This window comes from Neltuma alba, unplaced genomic scaffold, assembly GCF_004799145.2.
Source record: "Neltuma alba isolate B1F8T4 unplaced genomic scaffold, ASM479914v2 tig00010187_pilon, whole genome shotgun sequence".
NCBI lineage: Eukaryota > Viridiplantae > Streptophyta > Magnoliopsida > Fabales > Fabaceae > Neltuma > Neltuma alba.
This window is the reverse complement of record NW_021635127.1, coordinates 42,995-49,589: the sequence shown is the minus strand read 5'-3', so window position 1 is coordinate 49,589 and position 6,595 is coordinate 42,995. Positions and strand designations below refer to the sequence as shown.

Here is a 6,595-nt window from a genome sequence, read left to right as displayed (position 1 = left end):
GTAATAAATATGTGTTATCTTTTTTAAAATATCTTTACTAATCAGGTATATTAGGTAGAACTATTATTATTATAAGGACTACTTTAAAAAAAATAAATATAAGAGACAAAATAAATTAGAGTCTTATAATTAATACCAAAATAAAAATCAAATGAGTTTTTGTAGTAAAAATAAAAGGCAGTATTAATTATTAAATCATGATATAACGATATTGAAATAAAGGCCACTGTACTTCTCCTCAATATCATCAAATCACAGGCGCTTTGAGAGTATTTTATCGGCTATACAATTAATATAAAACTAAATTTGAGCAGATTAAAAATGTTAATTAAATTAATTAATATGATATATATTTTTTCTAAAAAAATCTAAGTATCTTTCTTAATCTTTCTCTTATTTTCCTACTTGATTATTGTTAGAAAAATATCAATAAAGTTAATTTGAAAAAAATTAATAAATATGTAAAATAGATCTTACATATAAGATCAAACATCAACTCTCCAATTAAATTCTATATTAAGAACCAAGGAGTTTTATATAAATGTATTTTACGAAAAATATAATGCATTTGATTCTTAACATAAGAAGTACTTAACCAATTTAAGTATATTATAAAAAATACGATATGATCACCTTAAAATAACTTACATTATATAATGTTATGTATCATTTTATAAATTATCAACTAAGTTAGCTTGGAAAAAATTATAAATATATGAGATAAGATAAATTAACGTCCAGTTCTATTAGTAACAGTGGATGAAGCAATGGAGTTAAAGACATGGGGGTTTTAAGAAAAAAATAATTTAATATCAAAATTATTCTTTGATGAGAAAATCAAACTCAGATATATTAAAGCATAAATTGGGCGACGGGATGTGCCTAAGATTAGAAAGTGATGGTATTTTAATTTATTAATGCTTTAACCAAAACTACTATGCCCTTATTATTCTCCCTATGGTCCTTTACTGCCTCTTATATTGTTCATCCCAAGTCATTTGCCAAGCTGCAGGGTCTAAGGGCACCCACCACCAGTATCTTATTTGGTCGCAACCACTCCTTCCAATTAACCCTCCGAATTATATAATATTAAACACCATCTAATTAAAGAGATACTCAAATCAATAATGTATCATGTAAACATTTTTTTTCCACTTTAAATTAGCTTAAAAATTAGTACTAATTATATCTACAATTGTTACTTTTGGAGACAAGTATGCACTAATTGTACTTGAAAAAGTTAGTATTATAACAAATATTTAGAAAAAAAAAACAAGTAAAATTTAAAACGTGTTTAAAATAGAAAAAGTAGTAGTGTCTCAAAATTAGATAAGTTTTTTTTCCTTTTGTTAGAAATATTGGGTATCTCTGATAGCAGCTAACACGGTGCGCGCGCGCACGCTATTAGTCATCCTTTTGCTTTGAATTATATGGAGGTAAAATTATGGCTATCGGGTTGAAAAGAGTTTAAAGTTCAAGAATTAAATTAGAATCAAATTAGTTAATCTCTCTTATAAAAATATAATATTTTTATTACTACTTCTTTTAAATATTTAATTAAATCATGAAAAAAATTAAATATAGAGATGATACTAACTTTTTCTAAACAGTAACCAAAATTAATTATTAATAAGAAATTAAGTAGATATTATATATATAAATAGAAAAATTACAATCAGTTTTTTTAAAAAAATTAATTACTTTAAAATTTATTAAGAATAGAGGAGTTTGCAGTGACAAATTTAAGAATAAAGAATAACAACATTCATGCTGATAACTTGTGATTTGAATTTTTTAAAAATTAAATTTATTATTTAAAATTTCATAGTAATTCTCTCTTTGTTAAAAACCGTTAACCTGCTCCGCTCAAATTACTAAAACTACCCTTCCTTTGTTGTCCCCTGCGTGTCTACGTGCTTCCATCCTCGACATTTATTTAGTTTCTAAAAAAAATTTAACAAAAAACTGCCGTTGGGTTTCGAAAATCTTTTACCATTTTCAGCGAAAATAGGAATTCGGTCTCCGTCCACAATCTTTCTGTCTTTCTCTTTCACTCCATCTTTGGGACGGACGTGAAAAGAAATTCACACTACGGGGATCAAAATTGAAAATTAAGTAGAAGTCCCAGAACAAAAATTATATTTTTCTTCTCACTTCGATTCACGATTTCATCTCCCAGACTCGGGTTAGTTTCTGCTTTTCCATATTTATTTGTTGTTTTTTTTTAATATTTTCTCCTGTCCTCGTCTTTGACGAGTTGTACTCTTACACTCTCATTCTCTTCCCGCTGTCTCCTCTTCTCCCTTAGTCCCTTCGCCAGTTCGCCGACGCTGGAGCATGCATTGCTCGCCAGAATACTTTTCTGCAACCTCTATTCTGTTGTAGACCACCAGAACGTGTCTAATAAGCTGCTTCTTGCCTGTCGAAGAGCTGGTTTTCTTTTCTGGTCCATCCCAGTTCATGTGTGGGAGAAGTTTCTGCTCTGACTTGATTTTGTCAATGGAGTTTCTGGACATGTGGTTTCCGCGAGGAGGAATAGATCTACGGAGCTTCGTGCATTCTTGAGAGTGAAGAAGAAGCTGGTTTTGTTTGTGAGGAAGAGTGAGGTTTGGGTGTGGATGGTAGCGTAGGGAAGAGGCTGGAATTGTTACATGTGACGACCGGAGCTCCATCCAGCGATCGGAGAGGGTGGTGGCGTTTCTGTGAATCTTTCACATGGAATGGCAGATCTTGCTAGCTACGGGAATGCCCACCGTGACTTAGAGCAGGTCTCTGTCTGTCTCTCTGTCTCTGTGTGTGTGTGTGTCACAAACTTAATGTGACGCGTTATAATTTCTGCTTTAGTTCTTGTAAATATTGCAGCTTGCTTGGAGTATTTGTTATTCGGTTTGTTTCAATACAATATAGTAATTGGGTTTCTTGCTGAAGGTAGGTTCCCTGGCCAAAAATATTATGATCAGTGTGTCTTCCGTTGTTTGGATACTGAGGGAAGTTGGAATTGCTGCTAACTCTAGTCGAAAGACTGGAGGAGCAAAGGCCAAAATGAAAATATGGGGAGCACATATTGATTTTTTTTGTTTTTAATGGATGATCAGTAAAATTTCAAGCAGTTCTATTTATAATGAAAGTTCGCAACCTTTTGAATGAGAAGGGTTGATTGAATGATCTCATGCTTTATCACTGCTATTGAACATGAGGAGTCTCATAAGATATGATGGGACTGACTATTTGTGTTCCAATGGGATGCTTCAGCATGTATTGTGAGTAATTTGGTTCTGAATTGTTAATGGCTTATTCTTTAAAAGAATAGTTATCCTTGGATGCCATTTTCTAATGATAAAATTTCTCTGATTATCTTTTTCTACCAAAAAAACAAACTGTATATTCACTGGAATGTCAATTGGATAGTTCTTTTGTGTGATTATTTTTAGCATCTTTGATAAACATACAAAAATTGCATCTTTCAATATCTTGTAGACTTTTTGGCTGTCATTACCTGTTACTTCTGCTTACTTCAGGCATTGATCCCTTTTAAAAGGGTGCCCAACTGCTAAATATGGTTGGAAAGGAAAGCCCAAGTTTTATCCGTTCAGGCTTTCCAATGTAAGCTGGCTCATAACTGAAAGCTCATGTTGGGATCGTGTTATTGAATACTCAAATGTTCTACTTAATTAAGTGCCCTCTTGGACAACAATCAAGATAGCTACTCTTTTGTGCTTTTTGATATTGATGAGTGATGTGGTATGAGGTGACTTTCTGTTTGTGTATTCTATTGTGGCCTCTCATTGGATTTTCTTTGATTTTTTTGGGCGGGGGATATGTTTGTGAATGTCTTAATTATACTATGGATGATATTTAATGAATGTCTTTTTGGGTTTTGTTACTTTGATGTAGGTAGTATTGCAAATCATGTCCCTATTTGACCGATGACCGCTTAGTTCAATTTTTTTGACCAGCACCATTTGGTTCAATTAGCAAGGGTTCGAACCAGCTTAAACATAGATCTTGAGACTGAGTCTTAGGAATGTAGCAGTGGTTATATTGATAGACTCTTGAAGTTTTAGTACATTGTAACTTTTCTGTGTTTCTTGCATTATCACGCTTGTTTAAGTTCTTTACTTTTGTGCTTACTAAACTATCTGAAAACAACAGGATGGGTCATCTTTAATCTGGATTTCAAGTAGTGGAGAAAGAAGATTGAATCTTTCTTCTGTCTTAAGAATTATTCCTGGACAAAGAACAGTGAGATCTCTAGAATTTTATCTTACATTATTCAAATGCCTCATCAGGTGTTGTTATTACTAGGTGATATTTATAAACTGTTCCATAGATTCATTCGTCATTCTTTGGTTGCTTTTCCTCAATCTTCTGGCAGGCTGTTTTTCAATGGTGTCTAAGTCCTGAGAAGAACTATCTGTCCTTTCCCTTATTTATAACAACAGAAAGTGGTCCCTTGATTTTTGTGCGATTACATCATTATCTATTTTCCATTTCCTCCACTTTTATCATTACTAGATTTCTTCCTCTCTTTACAGACTTGCGGAGATAAAGTTGCGGAGATAAAGCTCTGATATCTTCTGGCCAAGGTGGGCGGCCAAAAATTGATGGGTGGAGTGATGAGGGTCTCTATCTTGATGTAAATCCACCTTTGTGTAGTTCAATATCATTCTACTTGTGTCACGTCTCTTTTACCAAGAATTATAAGCTAGGGGAGAAGATAGATCTTTTTCTTGGAAATGATGGAGTATTCCACCATTTTCCCTGGGACTAAAGTCTTAGATGGACGAAGGGAGAGAACTTACTACTTTTGTGATGATTGGAAGAATGTACTGTTTCCTTTAAGATACTGTCTTCATATTCTGAATTAACTCATATTCTCTGAAAGGGTGTATACGACGGTTTGTCTCAAGCCAAGTGCTGTTCACTTTCTTGTGCAATTCTTTGTCATGATTTATGAGCAATTGATTGTTCTGATTAGTCTCTTTTATCTTTTCTACAGTGATATGAATTTTGTGACTCTAGATTGACTAATTACTTAAAATCTTACCAAATTACATGTATTTCTACTGGTGGCATTAGTTTGCCTATTGCTTCCATGTTGTAATAGATGGTAACCTATATATAATTTTTTCTGGCTGAATTACTTTCAGGATAACAGAGAGTTGACATCAAGTTGTCCAAGTGAAAGTTCAGTTAGTACACTAGATATTAAATCTCCTAATGCTTCTGTGAATTCTAATACTAAGACTGCTTCAAAGCCCTTTGGACTGTTGAAGTCTGTCAATTCTACAAGATCGAATTCACCATTAGACCCTTCAAATATGCAAGCAGGAGGATCTGATTTAGATGCCCTTCGAGTTAGTGTTTCGAGTGCCCCCAGCACATCAAGTCATGGATCCGCACCAAATGACTATGATGCTCTGGGTGATGTATACATATGGGGGGAGGTTACTACTGAGAATGTTATGGGAGTTGGTGTAGATAAAATTTTCAATTAGTTCAATCCAAGGGTAGATGTGCTTTTGCCCAGGCCACTGGAGTCTAGTGTCGTTTTAGATGTGCATCACATAGCATGTGATGTTAAACATGCTGCACTAGTCACAAGGCAAGGTGAAGTATTTATTTAGGGCGAAGAATTTGGAGGACGTCTAGGCCATGGTGTTGAGAAGAATGTGGTTCAACCTTGTCTAGTTGAAGTTTTAGCTTCTACAACTGTTGATTTTGTTGCTTGTGGGGAGTTTCACACTTGCGTTGTTATAGTGGCAGGAGAACTATAGACTCGGGGTGACGGAACTCATAATACTGGACTTCTTGGTCATGGCACTGACGTAAGTCATTGGATCCCGAAATGAATTTTAGGTCTACTAAAGGGACTTCATGTTGCTTTTGTCACTTGTGGTCCATGGCACACAGCGCCTTGACAACTTCAACTGGGCAACTCTTCACATTTGGCGTCCTGGGTCATGGAGATAGGGAGAATGTTTCATATCCTAGAGAAGTACAATCATTGTTAGGGTTAAGAACAATTGCTATTGCATGCGGAGTGTGGCAACTGCCGCTTTTGTTGAGGTTATTGTGAGACAATCATCTCTATGGAAATATCCCAATAGGAACACAGTTGCACAGCTTTAATGCCTCATCTTATGAAGGAATCCTTGATCTTTGCAGATTGCCACTCAATAAAAAGTGCCCAGAAGATAATACGTCTCCACCTTAAGTTGTTAGGACTAGTACCTTCATTTGGGATAAGCCTTGGACAGTTGGAAATTCTAAGCTTACGGATGAATCATTTATATGGAAATCTACTTGGGCATCTTTCCCACTTGATGTAAATTCGACTCCTTGGTCTCTCTTGTAATAACTTGTCCAATGAAATTCCATCTTGCCTTCAAAATTTTATTGTTATCGCACAAGAGCACATCAACTTAAGTAAGAGCTATCATTATTACACCATTAGTACAACACGGTATTATATTATCTTTGATAGTTTGGAATTCTATATAACATTGATGTGGAAAGGTGAGGATTACATGTTTATGAGGCCAAGATTCCTTGTTAAAAGCATTAATCTCTCTAATAATGCTCTATCAGGAAA

General features: G+C 34.4%; 1 pseudogene; it reads left to right on the top strand.

Annotated features, from left to right (window-relative positions):
• Positions 1-3,214: 3,214 nt before the first annotated feature.
• Positions 3,215-6,132, top strand: LOC114754717 (PH, RCC1 and FYVE domains-containing protein 1-like; annotated as a pseudogene).
• Positions 6,133-6,595: the final 463 nt, after the last annotated feature.